This window comes from Euprymna scolopes, chromosome 10 (assembly GCF_053919585.1).
Source record: "Euprymna scolopes isolate OS-2025 chromosome 10, ASM5391958v1, whole genome shotgun sequence".
NCBI lineage: Eukaryota > Metazoa > Mollusca > Cephalopoda > Sepiida > Sepiolidae > Euprymna > Euprymna scolopes.
Genome location: NC_136491.1, coordinates 46,566,653 through 46,582,371, shown reverse-complemented (window position 1 = coordinate 46,582,371; position 15,719 = coordinate 46,566,653).

Below are 15,719 nucleotides of genomic sequence, written 5' to 3'. Positions count from 1 at the left end.
GTTGCCTTCACCACGGCTTACGGGAGCCCTCTCCACCCCAATACACATATACACACACACAAACACACACGGTGCTAGTTGGCCGTTGACCCCGAAAAAGGGTTCATTTTCCCTTTGGAAGGTCTTGTTTTTAATCCTTCAGGGAGACTAGCCACCCTCCTCACCAAACAAGCCTGGTGGGGGAACCAGTTTAGTCGCCGATGACCCAACCATGAGGCAGGTAGTACTGGTTTACATGGTACCTGTAGCATATGACATGACCTGACATACTCATACATACATACATACATGCATACATACATACATATCTACTATTATATGAAAGAAACTTTGTGTGTGTGTGTGTGTGTGTGTGTGTGTGTGTGTGTGTGTGTGCGTGTGTGTGTGTGTGTGTGTGTGTGTGCGAGAGAGAGTTTGTTCCCTATGAAGTCTTATACGGTTGGATCGATTTTAATGAAATTTCGCACAAATGTACTTTATGTATTTAACAGTGTTCTTAAATAGATTTTGTATCAGAATTTCTTCGATAAGTGTCGATAGTCGATAATAAAAATAATCCGATGAAAGAAGGAATAGGCGATTTTGACCAAATTTAACACCCTATACAGCCTAACGTCACAAGTGCATTTGAGAAGTTTTCTTACCACACAAGCAGAAAGGTTTGGCATATAAAATCAACAGTAGATTCTTTGATATAATAGCAAAACTGAACCATGATACTTGGCTTTTTCATTTTAAACTTAAATTCAAACCATTATCACTGCACAAGCAGAAAGGTCAGGTGTATAAAATACACAATAGGTTCTTTCATGTAATAGGGGTGCGTTCGCAATTAATGTTTCTTTTTAGAGCACAATTGACGCATGATACTTGCATTTTTAAACTTTAATTCAAGCCATTATATATAAAAATGTTACAAAATCAACAGTAGATTCTCTACAGTGCAATGTAGACTACAATGTATTGTGAACTAAGTCACTTCGTAGAGGCATATGAAGTTTCTCTCCCAGTGCATCACAATGGGTCCCCAACTAGAGCAGGCAATCAATAGATTTGATTGAAAAATATATTGTTTCATCGATTTCGATGGCAATAAAAATATATGATTGTGAAACATTTGTTGATCATCATTCAATCCCGAACAACGTCGAGTCTCCCTGCTAATGTAATATATATATATATAATATAGTCATCCACAGATGAACTGTTTCATTGTATCACAGTTTATCAAGCAACTGTCAAGACCACAGTCGAGGCTTATTGTATTTATTTGCTTCCCCACCAAAGCAAATTAGGCACAAGGCCGTTTTTAATGTGGGGTAAAAACCAGCTCCCCTAAAAGTAGGCAAAAAGGGGGCACTCTGATTGCCAAAACTAATAATTGTCCCAGTATAGAGGGTTTCCCCTCCATTGACTGGTACAAATTATCTTAAGTGCAGCATCTGCAGAACAGGTACTACACTTTGAGATATTAAATCTTTTATTCATACAGTCAAAATCAACAATGAACAAAAAACTTAGGCACATGGCCAACTCAAAGGGGGGGATTGTGGGGATCGTTGGTTATCCTTGTCACTCCAGAACTAAACAAAATCAAAAGTTTCTCCCAGCTAGTATCTTCTTTCACCATAATACCGCATTCACCCTTTCATATTGGGGGACGTCCTACTTAACTCCCAATTTTTAAAACATTTTCTATTGACGTGTAAAAACAAAAAAGATAACAATAAAATGGTACAATAATTCATTTGTGTCGAGGGGGGTGGAATACACTAAAGGCCAAGACAGTCGAGGCTTATAGCCCCTATTTATTTGGCTGTTGCTACGCTAGGTATGTAAAATCACAATAATAAACATTGTCAAACGCCGGAAATTCTATTTATTTACACAAAGAGCATTACATTATAAACTAATGTGTGGGGGGGGGGGGAATATGTTTATTCAATTATATTTCACTCTTTATTTATACAAATCCTTTAATTTATGACGCCCGATGTAACTACAGAGGGAAATAAATGACAAAATGTCTGTATTACAAATTTCAAGATGTTATTCATCTTTTATTTCTTCCAGCATGTTAAAATGTTCAATTCTTGACAGCACCTGTTTCGTAGCGCAGAACCATTCATATAATTGTTATGTCAATTGTTTTTCTCTTTTCCATCCTGACTCATCAGAAGAATAAGAACTAATTAACTCTGAAAGAAAATAAAAATAATATGGGCACGATTATATGAATCCAAAAAAATCGAAAGAGAAGTTGCAATAGTATTTTGTGATATTCACGCCATCTTTGATTTAAAGCAATTATATTTTCTTTTAAAATTAACTAGCGGGACCTGTGAAAATTCCACAGCGGACTCTTTCATATGTAATTGGGTGTCCATCTGTTGGTATCGAGAGAATTAGTTTACTGTGAATGTTCAGCGTAAATGAAGACGCCCTGATATTATTGTAACTTTTTTGTTAAAACTGCAAAAGTATTTATCCAAGCTAGCAGGGACACCCAGCGTAGCCCAGTCATAAAATACGCTAAAATATGATATTTTAATTTATGCAGATTTCGTATGTATTATTATAAAGTCAGTTTTCTATCGATTCTTATATATCATAAAATTGTGATTTAAAAAATAAAGATATATATCCATATGACTTGGGTGCATCAGCTTGAATTGAAACCGAAACCAAAACTCATGAAGAAAAGTAAATATATAGAGATGGCTTCGTTTCCGGGTTCAAATCTCTTGACCGATGTTGATCGTGACACTCTGCACTGATGATTCCAGAAAAAATGAAACACTAGTGTCCGTAGGTATTTAATAATTATTATAGTAAATAATTATGTCAGCCCCTTTAAGAAACTCGTTTCTTATCGTTGAGCACTTTTAGTTGAAATAAAGTTGGTCAATTTAGTTCGCATGCACAGATCATCATATAATGATTAGATCACTCTGACAGACGTTAAAAACATTTAAAAACAAATGTTTAAATTTCAATAATATTTCTCACAGTTAACGATAGCCGGATGGATTTGGTCTTTGCTAATGAAGCCAGAGATGGGGTCATTGCCAGATTCACACTGGTGTTAATCGTGACACCCTGCACTGATGATCATTCCTGGATGAAACACTAGTGTCTGTGGGTATTTAATCATTATTATAGTAAATAATTATATATATATATATATATATATATATATATATATATAACTTGAGTTCCTTCAGCTATAACTGAAGCCAAAATTTATGAAGAATTCTTGGTAAAATTATTTATTACAAGAAATGGAAGGTCATAACAATTAAACGACAGTCACTCAGAAGAAAACAGATGTAAGCGTGACACACAAAATAACACGCACGCTATTGTATTAATATATAGATAATGAGTTCTTATTCTTTTGAGTCGGAGTGGAAAAGAGTAAAAAATTGACATAATAGTTATATGAATGGTTCTGTGCTATGAAACAAGTGCTGTCAAGAACTGAACATTTTAATATGCTGAACGTAATAAACGGTAAGATGGACAAAATCTTGAAATTTAGAAGATAACCTTTTTGTCATATATCAGGTTGACAAGAAAGTTCTTACGGTTTTTAAGTTTTAAATTCAGATTAACATATCTTGGCTCAAGCAAAAATTTATTGGTCAAAATAAGCACAATTCGAATTAATATACTTTTGCTAATGCAAAACAAGTGTAATTATGCCAGTAATGCTGGTGATAAAGTTGCTCAAGGCGTTTTTGATATCGCTTAGGTTTTTGAAGCATTTCTTATGCAGAAAGTTGTTGAGATACTTGAAAAAGTGGTGGTCGGTAGGTGAGAGGTCTGGAGAGTATGGAGGATGAGGCAAAGTTTCATAGCCCAATTCATTCAACTTTTGCAGAGTTGGTTTAGCAACACGCAGTCGGGCATTGTTGTGGAGGAGAATTGGGCCTTTTCTGTTGACTAATGCTGGGTGTTGTTGTGGAAGAGAATTGGGCCTTTTCTGTTGACTAATGCTGGGTGTTGTTGTAGAGGAGAATTGGGCCTTTTCTGTTGACTAATGCTGGGTGTTGTTGTGGAGGAGAATTGGGCCTTTTCTGTTGACTAATGCTGGGTGTTGTTGTGGAAGAGAATTGGGCCTTTTCTGTTGACTAATGCTGGGTGTTGTTGTAGAGGAGAATTGGGCCTTTTCTGTTGACTAATGCTGGGTGTTGTTGTAGAGGAGAATTGGGCCTTTTCTGTTGACTAATGCTGGGTGTTGTTGTAGAGGAGAATTGGGCCTTTTCTGTTGACTAATACTGGGTGTTGTTGTTGAAATTTTTAATGCATTTCATCCATTTGTTGACAGTACTTCTCTGCTGTAATGGTTTCGCCTGCATTCAAAAAACTGTAATGTATGAGACCTTCTTTTGGTGCAACTCTGGCTTCAGGAAGTGTTGTGAAGATTCCTCGGCGTCTAACCACTGAGCTGAGCATCGCCAGTTGTTGTAAAGAACCCACTTTTCAGCGCAAGTCACAACCCAGTCAAGAAACGGGTTGTTCTTGTTGCATAAAAGAAAGGAACATGACACTTCATAAAGGCATTTCTTTTGGTTGTCGTTCGATGCGTGAGGCACCCATTTATCAAGATTTTTGTTTTCCTAATCTTTCTCAAGTGAATGGAAATCGTTGTATACATTACATCTAATTCAGAAGCAAGTTTTCGAACAGTTGTGCATAAATTGACTTCAGCTAAGTCTCTTAATTGATCGTTGTCATCATCCAATGGTTGACCACTACACTCATCATCATGAAGACTATCATTGCCGCCACAAAATTTCTTGAACCACCATTCTGCTGTACATTCCTGAGCAAAACGCTCTTTGATATCACAAGCTGTTTCAGCAGCTTTTCACCTTAGCTTGAATTGAAATAAGAAAATTGTGCAGATTTGTTGTTTTTTCCATCTTATATTCAACGTTCTGAAAAGAAGATAAGTATTTTAAAACGATTATAATTTAAACGATAATAGAGAACAAAAAACGCTCTTTGAAATGATATATAAAGTAAAAGTATTATAATGACGACTTATTTAGAAAATACATCATTTGAAATCCAAATTAAGATTTCTTCTCAACCCTGCTCATCTCATCTCCGTCATCTTTCAGGACGCTTCATCACTGAATCTACGATTTCTCGAGTTCTCTCAATCTCACGTGACAGGTTACAGATCCCAAAAACTTTCCAATCCTATGTCCTGTAACAGGTTGTCAATGTAGGTCATTCTTCTTCTACCACAGTTTGGGTGTCCATTTGTTGGTATCGAGAGAATTAGTTTGCTGGCTTCCACTTCGCTGTGTCTCATGCAGTGATCGATGATCAACTACTCTCATCCTTCTCTGCTGTACTTTCAGTGATACTGGTGGTAGGTCACCATAAAGCTGTTGGTTTGCTGCGTGGCTCCTCCATGATGTATTGAGAGCCATCCTGAGCATCCGTGTGTAACAGCCATCCAATTCTCTTCTTCAGCGCTTTTGTAAGAGTCCATGCCTCAGCATCATAAAGAAGGACTGTTTCTACTGTGGCAACAAAGAGTCTTACTTTCAACTTTTCTGAGAGTGGATGACCATGTCTCCCTCGACATATAAAATGCACTCCATGTCAGTGATTTTCTCACTTCAAAATCCTTTTCAGTGCTTTCTGACCTTGCACCAAAATACTTGAAGTTTTCAACAACCTTGAGCAGAGTCCCATCAAGTGTTTTCACTGCAATTGGGTCAACGTGATTGAAGGCCTGTATCTCTGTTTTCTTGGCATTGCAGTACAAACCCACCACTCGTGCTTCCTCTTCCAGTTGGCTTAGGACTTCATGGGCTTGAGACCAATTTCCTCAGTTAGTAATGCTAGGTCATCAGTAAAATCGAGATCAGTTGGTTGGTTGGACACGTTTGCTCTTTCGTCTGTGCAGACAAAAATCAAGTTCCTCTTCTCTTCCATTGAGTGTCTTTCTTAGAACATAGTCAAGTACTATGGCAAAAAGGTAAGTACTAATGTATCTCCTTGTAAGACTCCAGCAATGATATTGAAAAATTGTTTCTCCGTCTGGTGTTATTACTCTTGCCCTTGTGTTCTCATATATCTTAGTTATTGCTTGGAGTAGATTTGGTGGAACATCATAAGCTTTCAATATTTTCATCATCATGCCTCTGTATATTGAATCAAATGCCTTCTGGAAATGTATCAATCGCCGTAGCGCAAGGATATGAGCAATTGTTGAACGTCCAGTTCTGAAACCATTTTGGTTTGGACGAAGATTTGTATCCATTTTTGGTTGTATTCTGTTTAGGATCATTTTGTTGACAAGTTTTGAGACCACTAATGATAAACTTATGCCTCAATAATTTTGAGTTGAGCTCAGATCTCCTTTCTTTGGAAGTGGTATCATGTTAGTCTTGGACCATTGATCAGGTTTCATATTCTCTCTCAGAAGCTTATTTGCAAAAGAAAGAATAATGTCATTCAGATCGCATCTTTTCAGCACTTCCAGAGTAACGTTGTCTGATCCTGCTTGTTTTCCCTCTATCAGACTCTTTTTAACAAATTGATACTCTTCCAATGTGAAAACACCATCGTCAATATTGAGATTGTGAAGGACCTTTGGCAAATCTTATTCATCCATTTCGTTTCGAAGCACGGGTTCTTTACCAAGTAGGTTGCTGAAGTGTTCAAACCACTTACTAATTCGCTCCTCTTTTGAGTTTCCCTTCAACATTTCTCTTGTTGCTGCTTTTCTTCAATGTGATAGCATTGATTAATCACCAACTTTCACCATGTCTAGACCTTTCATTAGCCGCTTCAACTTGTTGAACCATTTCATTTAGCTCTTCTTCAATTTGGTTATTTGTTTCAGCCTTGATTTCTCCTCCTGGAGTTTGTGCTGTGCATCTGCGGTTGTTGTCTTTTGAAAATTTAAAAATGCACTTTAGACATCGCCACATGCCACTGCAGCCACTTCATTTGCAGTGATAAAATGTGCATATTGTTGTGTAACACTATCATCTTTTTGACAGAGCTCTGAATACCTATTGCACACCGTGACCATGTACAACCATTGCAGTTTTGTGCTTTGAAAGGCAGCCCACTCATAGTTCTTTTTCCTTGATGGACATTTACACATTCGAAGACTGAGTCATATTTTGTGGTAACCAGTTGGTGGTCGCTACCAAAGCTGCTAAAACTGCTGTAGGCTTCGTAGTCGTACACTGAATTCTTCCATTTCTTGTTAATCAGGATATAGTCAATCTGTGAATGTCCAGAACTTCCCTTTCCGCTTTTCAAACATGGTATTTGTAATGTCAAGACTGCATTCTGTAGCATGTTCCATTTTCGTTTGTTTCATTGTGATAAGTGTGATGCACCTCATCTGACCCAAGGTCCGCATTAAAGTCTCCACACCCAATAACAACATGGTGTTTGGGTGTCTCATTGACCGTACTCGACAGAGTTTCATAATGTGCTCCTGCGTCATCACTTCCTTCAGTGGGTGCATAGTTAACAATTATTATAGTCAAAGGGTTACCACTATATATATATATATATATATATATATATATATATATATATATATATATATATATGATTACTTCATTCAATCACATAAATTAATATATGAAGATATAATTTTATGTGTAAATTTTCAGTATTTACTTCAACAGTGATCCGTTCGTAGGTAGAGTTAGATAGTAAGTTATGAAAATATATATGGCAATTAAGCTACACAGAATATTCCACATTTCATTTTTGTGAGAATTCGTCAGGCATAAGCGCTGAGATTTGGAACTTATATAATTTCCTAGAAAGGTGGTATATATATATATATATATATTTAGAATGTGAATGTCAACTGAATTAAAGGAAGAACATCATGAAATTTAGAATATAAACTTTTTTCATTTATTCATTTTATGTTCTGTAATTACATTGAGCTTCTTAAATAAGGATCGATATATATAAAAAGGGAAATATAAGTGAATAAAGAATATTACCACAGAAATATATATATATATATATATATATATATATATATATATATATATATATATATATATATATATATATATATACTCATAGCCAAATTGAATATTGAAATGCTCATATCTTTGGTTTTATAGGACGAAACCACATGAAAATTTGCAGACTTTTTGAAGATTATAATACTATTCTATGGCTAAAATTTTATGACAATTGGGAAAAAGAACCTATATGTTCAAACCAATAAAATATGCCCAAATTTGCCTACATTTGTATATATAGTGTCCTGCAGGCCAGCTTCAATTTTGCTGCTTTGGTTATCTCCCCAGTGGTCTTGCCAGGCCACTAATATATATATATGTGTGTGTGTGTGTGTGTGTGTGTGTGTGTGTGTGTGTGTGTTATTGTAAAAATCTGAATGTCTTTTCACCGTTTCAAATTTTAATGTTATGACGTCATTTATAGCAAACTTTCACATTGAAATAATAAAGTTGAAATTGTTTTTATGTTTTTAACTACAAAAAAGGAGTGGGAGACATTTAGTTTACTAGTACTCTGGAGGCATTCAGTGCTTTTAATAGTGCTCTGCTGGGCTCCTGTTTACTTGATCACTTAAATAATTTCTCTTCGTGAAAAGAGGATTAGAAAATTGGTTTAGTAATGCTCTAAAGGCCTGCTTACTTACAGAAGTGCTCAATATAGATAAAGCCATAATTCATGGAGCATAATATCCTGAATAGAGCAAGTAGTAACCCAAAAGTGAGTTGTTTTCTTTACTCCTTACAAAAAAGATTTCTCTTCTTGCAAGTGAGAACTTTAAAATACATATTTGTATGTACGTTATCACCTTTTACACACATTTATGTTTGTGCATACATTATCCCCTTTCAGATACTTTTATGTTCATACATACTTTATCACCTTGAACACACATTTGTTTCTATGTACACGATCACTTTCCACACACATTTATGTTTGCACGTACGTTATCACCTTTCACTCTCCTTTTATGTAAATTAAAACCTTTCATGTACATTTTTATTCGGACGTATCACACACACACACACACACACACACACACACACACTTATGATCGAACATACATCATAATCTTTCACGTTTGCACATACATTATCACAATTCACACTTGTATATTAGCACGTACATTATCACCATTCTCACATATGCTTGTAGGTTTGTAATCATGTTTAACACACATTTATGTTCCTACGTACATTACCCACCTTCACACACGGTTTGTTTTTGTATGTACGTTATCACTTTTCACAAACATTTTGTGTTTGTATGTATCTTATCTCCTGTCAGACATTTATGTTTACATACGTTATTCCCTTCAGATATATTTATGTTTGTAAGTAATTTATCTCATTTCACACACATTTATGTTTGTACACACTTTATCATCTTCTACACACAATTATGTTTATACTAGCAAAGATACCCGTGCTTCGCACGGAGCTTTGTTGCGCACTCGGGTACCAAAATCTGTGGGCACCTTTCCAGTAAGTTGATGTTGTAAGAGCAACGATTGCATAAGGTGATTAACATTTTAACTACCTCTTGTAGTGACTGAAATTCAATCAGGAACTTCACAAAACATTTTCATCAAAAAGGAAGGTTACTTGATGTTACATAGTAAATTTTTCATTGAAGTCATTTTCAACTCTTGCTTAAATTTTATCTTGCACATTCAATACTAAAAACTTACCACAATCAGATCATGTCAGTTTTTCCTCATATCCATTTCTCGAACTTTTCACTAAAGAGCCTCAGGGTAAACTACATTTCTGCTGCTTTGATTTGGAGCCAGAATGTAGAGTTTTTCTGAACTTCCTGTCCGGCTGATGGAGACGTAGAACATACCGTGACTGAAGCAGTCTGATGTCAAGTCTACGCCAATGGTGTTAAATGTCTGACCTTGACTTTTGTTTATGCTCATTGCAAAACACACCTTCACAGGAATTTGGAGTCTCTGGAATTTAAATGGAAGTACTGAGTCCGATGGAACTAAGGGGATCCTTGGCAGTAGAACGGTTTCGCCTTTGTAGGGACCACAGGAAATGGTGGCCTCAAGTACATTGGTGTGCAATCTGGTGATAACACATCTGGTTCCGTTTGTTATTTTTGGCGGTTCCAAGGATCGAAGAATCATGATTGGCGATCCAATTTTGAGATTTAAAATGTGTGGAGGCATTCCAGATATCTCCAAAGAGTTTAAAAACTCCACAGGGTAGTGAACAGCTTCATATTCATTAGTAGCTGAATCAACTGACTTGTATTGCTTTGTGTCTCCTGGAAATTCATCCATTATTGAATTGTTCAAATGATTCACATTGCTGTTTAATGGCGAAATAATAGCCCTCTCAGCAAGCCAATCCGGTGATTTTCCATTGTTTTGCAGGTCTGGGTACACTTTGTCTTTCAGTTGCTTCTGATTACCGACACATTTACCAAGCGCAGTTGGAATCTTAATTGTGTCAGGTGAAGAAGTGATAGGAAACTGACCATTACCGATTTGGAGAAGCAATTTTGAGAAGTCTGCTGCAGCTGTGTTATCAGAGATATAGGCTCTCATATTAGTAGTCAGTCTCTTCACTATAACGTGCCTCCAGAGATAGGATTGTTTCAAACTTGCATTGACAATGTTAGCCCTTGTGCCATTTTTAACCACTGGGAGGATTTGACGGAAATCACCGCAAAATAAGGTTGGAATGCCACCCATGGGATTCTTGTTTCCTGTGATGTCTTGCAGTGTTCGGTCAATTGCTTCATAAGCACTCTTGTGCGTCATTGGGGCTTCGTCTACAATGATTGCAGAAGTGTCTCTAATTACATTTGCCAAGGCTGAGTTACCAGTAATTTTGCAAACTGGCTGATCCATTCGATGAGTATCCAAGGGTACTTTAAAAGTGCTGTGAAGAGTGCGGCCACCTTGTAGTAGAGTAGCAGCAATGCCACTGAATGCTGTTGCAAGCACAATCTTTCTCATGGATCTAATCTTTGCAAGGATCAAATTGATTACAAAAGTCTTACTTGGAGCATCAAGAAACATCATGTTTTTGTTCATTTCACCTTGTGCTTCCAACATTGCCATGAATGAATTGTAAACTTCTCTTTGAGAATCGGTCAGTTTTTCTTGCATATTTTCTGCTTGTAGGGAAAGTTCTTCAAGATTATAAGTAACTTCACGTTGATACTCTCTCGCGAGTCTTTCATCTCTCCCTTGCATTGGTGCAGGTAATCCATAGCTTGCCAATGGTTGACCGCACATAAGGAGAACTTTTTCTTCAATTAGACAAAGAGTTTTATTGTAGATGTCCTCATTAAAATCTGCTTCTGGATTGTTAACTTCTTGCCTGTATCTGTGAAGAATGTCTTCAGATATTACATCACGAAAAGCCATCCAGATCTCAAGAGGATTTCTTGGCTCACAGGCTGTTAAAATTATCACAAATAGGCTTCGCAAATTTGAAGGTGATTGAGTGGCACTTGCCTCTCCTACTGCTTGATGCAAGTGATGGTCATTTTCTAGAAGGCCTCGAGCAAGGCACGCTGCTCTGTATGTTTCAAACACCTGACCATTGTATGCTCGCAAATTTTGAAATGAAGTTGGACCAGCAACCTCATTGAGCAACAGGCGTAAGAAATAACACTCCCCTGCTTTTGGACTAATCGTGTAGATTCTCCCAATGCATGGTGCCTTCCATACATCATCATTTTCAGTACCTTCAACTTGTACCCCACGCATTCTTCTCATCCATTTCGTTGTCGATTTGTTCCAAGTGTAAAACTCAGGGACTTCTACGTATTTGAGATCCCTTGCAAAGTCATCCTCATGGCAGAGTTGAAAAAATGCTGTCAAAGTTGTGGCAGGCGGTGGACCTTGGGCTCGTTCCAGAGCAGTATCAGCTGAGAACATGACACGCTGCCCATTTTCAAGATGAACAGAAAGTTGTACAATTGGGGGGAAATGTTCATGGATGGGATGTTCCAATATCCTCCAGGCTGCCTCTGAACTGCCGACATACCTTGCATTCTGGAACTGCTGGATCTCATCCACAATGTGACTTTGTACTTGGCCTTGTTGGTTAGCTGCTCCATCAGTTCTTTGTAGTTCAAACACTGCTTGATCACATCCTTTATTCACGTATTTGAGGACATATTTGATGCTTTGGATCGAGCTGCAAATTTCTACGTTAATGTGAGCGTTGAACTGCTGAAGGAGGACCTTGTTGTACGGAACAATCCACTGGTTTGTTATTTCTTGATTAACATACCGACCATTTCTCTTCATCCTTATTGTACCAGTCTGGCCTCCATCTTCTGGTTTTCTTCGCCTGTACTTGGGGTAAGAGTCTTGGCCTTGCTTGGTACACTGAAGAAATTCTTTTGGGTATTTTTTGGAACATTTGTTGTCAATCATACATGGACAATTTGGATTAAATGGTCCACAAGGTCCATGCACCATATGTGCCATCACTTTAGCATGAAGATCAGGATCTTCCTCTTTGTCAGGGATCTCTGCAGATATGCAGAGATCCATTTTTTCTGGTAGAAGTTTGTCCTCTGGGGCCTGCCAGGTGAGGATGTGTGCATGCGGCAGTCCTCTTTTTTGATATTCAATACTGTACAGGAAAGCCCTCAACCTGCCAAATCCTCCCTTTTTAATAAATTCAAGTAACTTTTTTAGCTTCTGCCTGAAAACCCTGGCAACAATATCTGGACGATCCTGAGGGTCTTGCCCTTGAAGACAATTTTCTGTAATTTCTGTCCACTTTGGATTTGTTGTGAACATGATGAAGAGGTCGGCTCGGCCCATTCGCCGAACATATGCCATGGCATCACTTTGACGCTCAAACATGTATCGAGGGCCTCCTGTATAAGTTGCCGGAAGTACAACTCGTTGACCAAACTGTTCTGGATTCCCATCCTCCCTAAGAATTGAATCTCTCAAGTTGCTATAATTGTCAGCTCTCAGGGTCTGTTGCTCACGCCTCAGGAACTGTAAACGTTCTGTTTCAATCTTGCAGTACACATCCACCAGCCATTGTTGAAATAGCCTTCGGTACCAGAGAAAATAGTTTCCAGGCCGAGTCATTAAATGGTACGAATAAAATTGCTGTTGGGTAACTTTTCGCCCATTGGATGCCTTCATGTAGATGTTGTAAGATGGAGAACCATAGGGGTACATTAACGGGTACATTAAAGTATCGTAGAGGGGATGTAGTTCGGAGATCCATTTTAATGTATCATTTCTAAAACGCAAGACAATATCCCGGTTAGCTGTTGGTTCATTCTCCATTAATATTCCAATCTCATACGTTGTTGTTGGAGCATTGAATCGCCGTGGATGCTCTTCTTGCGGCCTTCTGTCTTCCCTTATGACAACTTTATGTTCTACCAAGTGTTCTTCTTCAATCCTCTCCTTTGTTGTTTTCAGCTGACAAATAAAGCTGTTGTTCTCATGTAAAAATTCAGTCAGACTTTGGAGAATGTCTCTATTGAGTCTACTGTCACGTCCCCGATTATGTAGTTCCTCTTCCAGACTATCCAAGAAGTAGACTTGAATAAACTTTGCTGTTTCATCTTCAGGTGGTAAAAGACTCCCAATCTGGTGGCAAACCTGGCCTCGAATTCTAAAAGAAGGATTCCACCCATGTACTGCCGCAATTTTGTGACCAAATGATGTCATTGCAAAACAATTGTTATAGCTGCGTAGATTTTGCAGAAAATCTTTAGAGATGGGACCATTGCCGGAGAGCAAATCTTGAAGCAACTGAGGCAGTGGTGGAAAGCTATCAAGCACAACTTTGCCAGAAGAACAACAACAACCAGGGGTTTCTCCTTTAAATTTTACAGCTGAGCAATGTTGACATACTTTGTCCATTTTTCCTATATCAGCTGTAGTGAGAGAGTCATTTTTGTTGTAGAGCAATCCTTTTCTATTGCAGTGTTCTATTTCATGGTGTCTCAAAGCAGTCATTCGTTGTCTAGCTGCCTCGTTTTCTGTCAATTGCTGGGGCAAAGTCATACTCTCTCTCCATGCAGCCTCTCGTTGTTGCCCTTGGTATAGGCGAAAGCTTCGTTGGGTTTCCGATTCATTCTGATGTCGTTGAGCCACTCTCAACTGACCTTGTGTACGTCTACTTACCTCATATAATTCATTCGATCGTAATATTGCTTCTCTTTCCAGTGCATATCTTTGCCTTTCTTGAATTTCATCTTGTGATGAATTTAACCGCCTTACAGCATGTCTAGTTCTGTCAGCTTCACGTTGGGTTTCTCTTTCCAAATCTGACAGTCTTGCTCTCCTTTCTCTTTGACGTATCCTGTTAAGTTCTAGACGTCTTTCTCTATCTGAATTGTTTTGATTGGAGCGAATTGCAGCAACTCTTAGTCTATTAGCTTCCAATCTTTCCATTCTTTCTTCCTCACTTTCGTTTCTACTTCGTTTGGGTGGCATAATTTCGGTTTTAAACGGAATTGTTTAACGATATTAATGATTGTAAATTAATTAAGCGTAAAGGAAATGTATACTAACTGAAATGGACGAACTATAAATAATATTTCTGAATAGTACAATTATAAACAATTATATTGTACCTATTTACTATGCCTCCCCACGGGACAGAGTTAGACACCAGGGTCGTTTTTTAACGTGGAGAAAAGGTACAAAAATAAAAATTGTCTCAGTCGTGAAGGATTTCTCCTCCACCGAAAGAGAACAAGAAAATGAAGTGCAGCATCTGAAGAACAGATGGTGTTTATTTGCTCCTCCACTGAGCAAATTAGGCACAAGGCCGTTTTTAATGTGAGGTAAAAACCAGCTCCCCTAAAAGTAGGCAAAAAGGGGGCACTCTGGTTACCAAAAATAATAATTGTCCCAGTATAGAGGGTTTCCCCTCCATTGACTGGTACAAATTATCTTAAGTGCAGCACCTGCCGGAACAGATACTACACTTTGATCTTGACCAAAAGGAATGAATAAAAGCGACCTACGTGTGACTCATTACTTCCGGGTGTAAACGTCACAGTCTAAAAGTAATAATTAAAAAAAAAAAGTAAATGTAAAATAAATGTAATACCAACTTAGGTTAACTAAGTAAACAGTACAATTAAAACAGTTCTATTAAAACAAATAATTACTAAGATCTAGGTAATTGTTAGTCTCATTGTTATGGTTTTAAAGAAAAAAATGTGTAAAAAAAAGTTCTGCTTTTGTGAGTACGTGTATTTCTTTTAAATTACATAACCTTTTTATTTTATTATTTATATCTCTTTTAAATTTATATATTTTGTTAGTAAACTGGAAGAAATTCAGTTGAATAAAACCTTGTTCGTGTTCTTTACGTTAAACTCATATTTTTATAAAAGGTTCATCCGGTTTAAAGAAAGCACTAAGTTTAAATAAGACTGGAAATAACTAATTCAATATATAAATAGAAAAATGAAATAAATATAAGCTTTAAGTCTTAAGATAGTAATAATCAAAATGTAATAAATTATTTGTAGTTCAAATCTATGATAAACAGGCTTTCGAAATAGGCTCGACCAGAAAGATTAAATTGGAACGAAATTATAATCTCCGTGCCATTTTCAAAACAACCCCACAAAAGTAACGATATCCTGCAGTTGGTTAAATGACAATGGTTGTAAGAAAAATGTAAAAGAAAATGCGCTTATCTGTTTATTTTGACCTGTTTTAT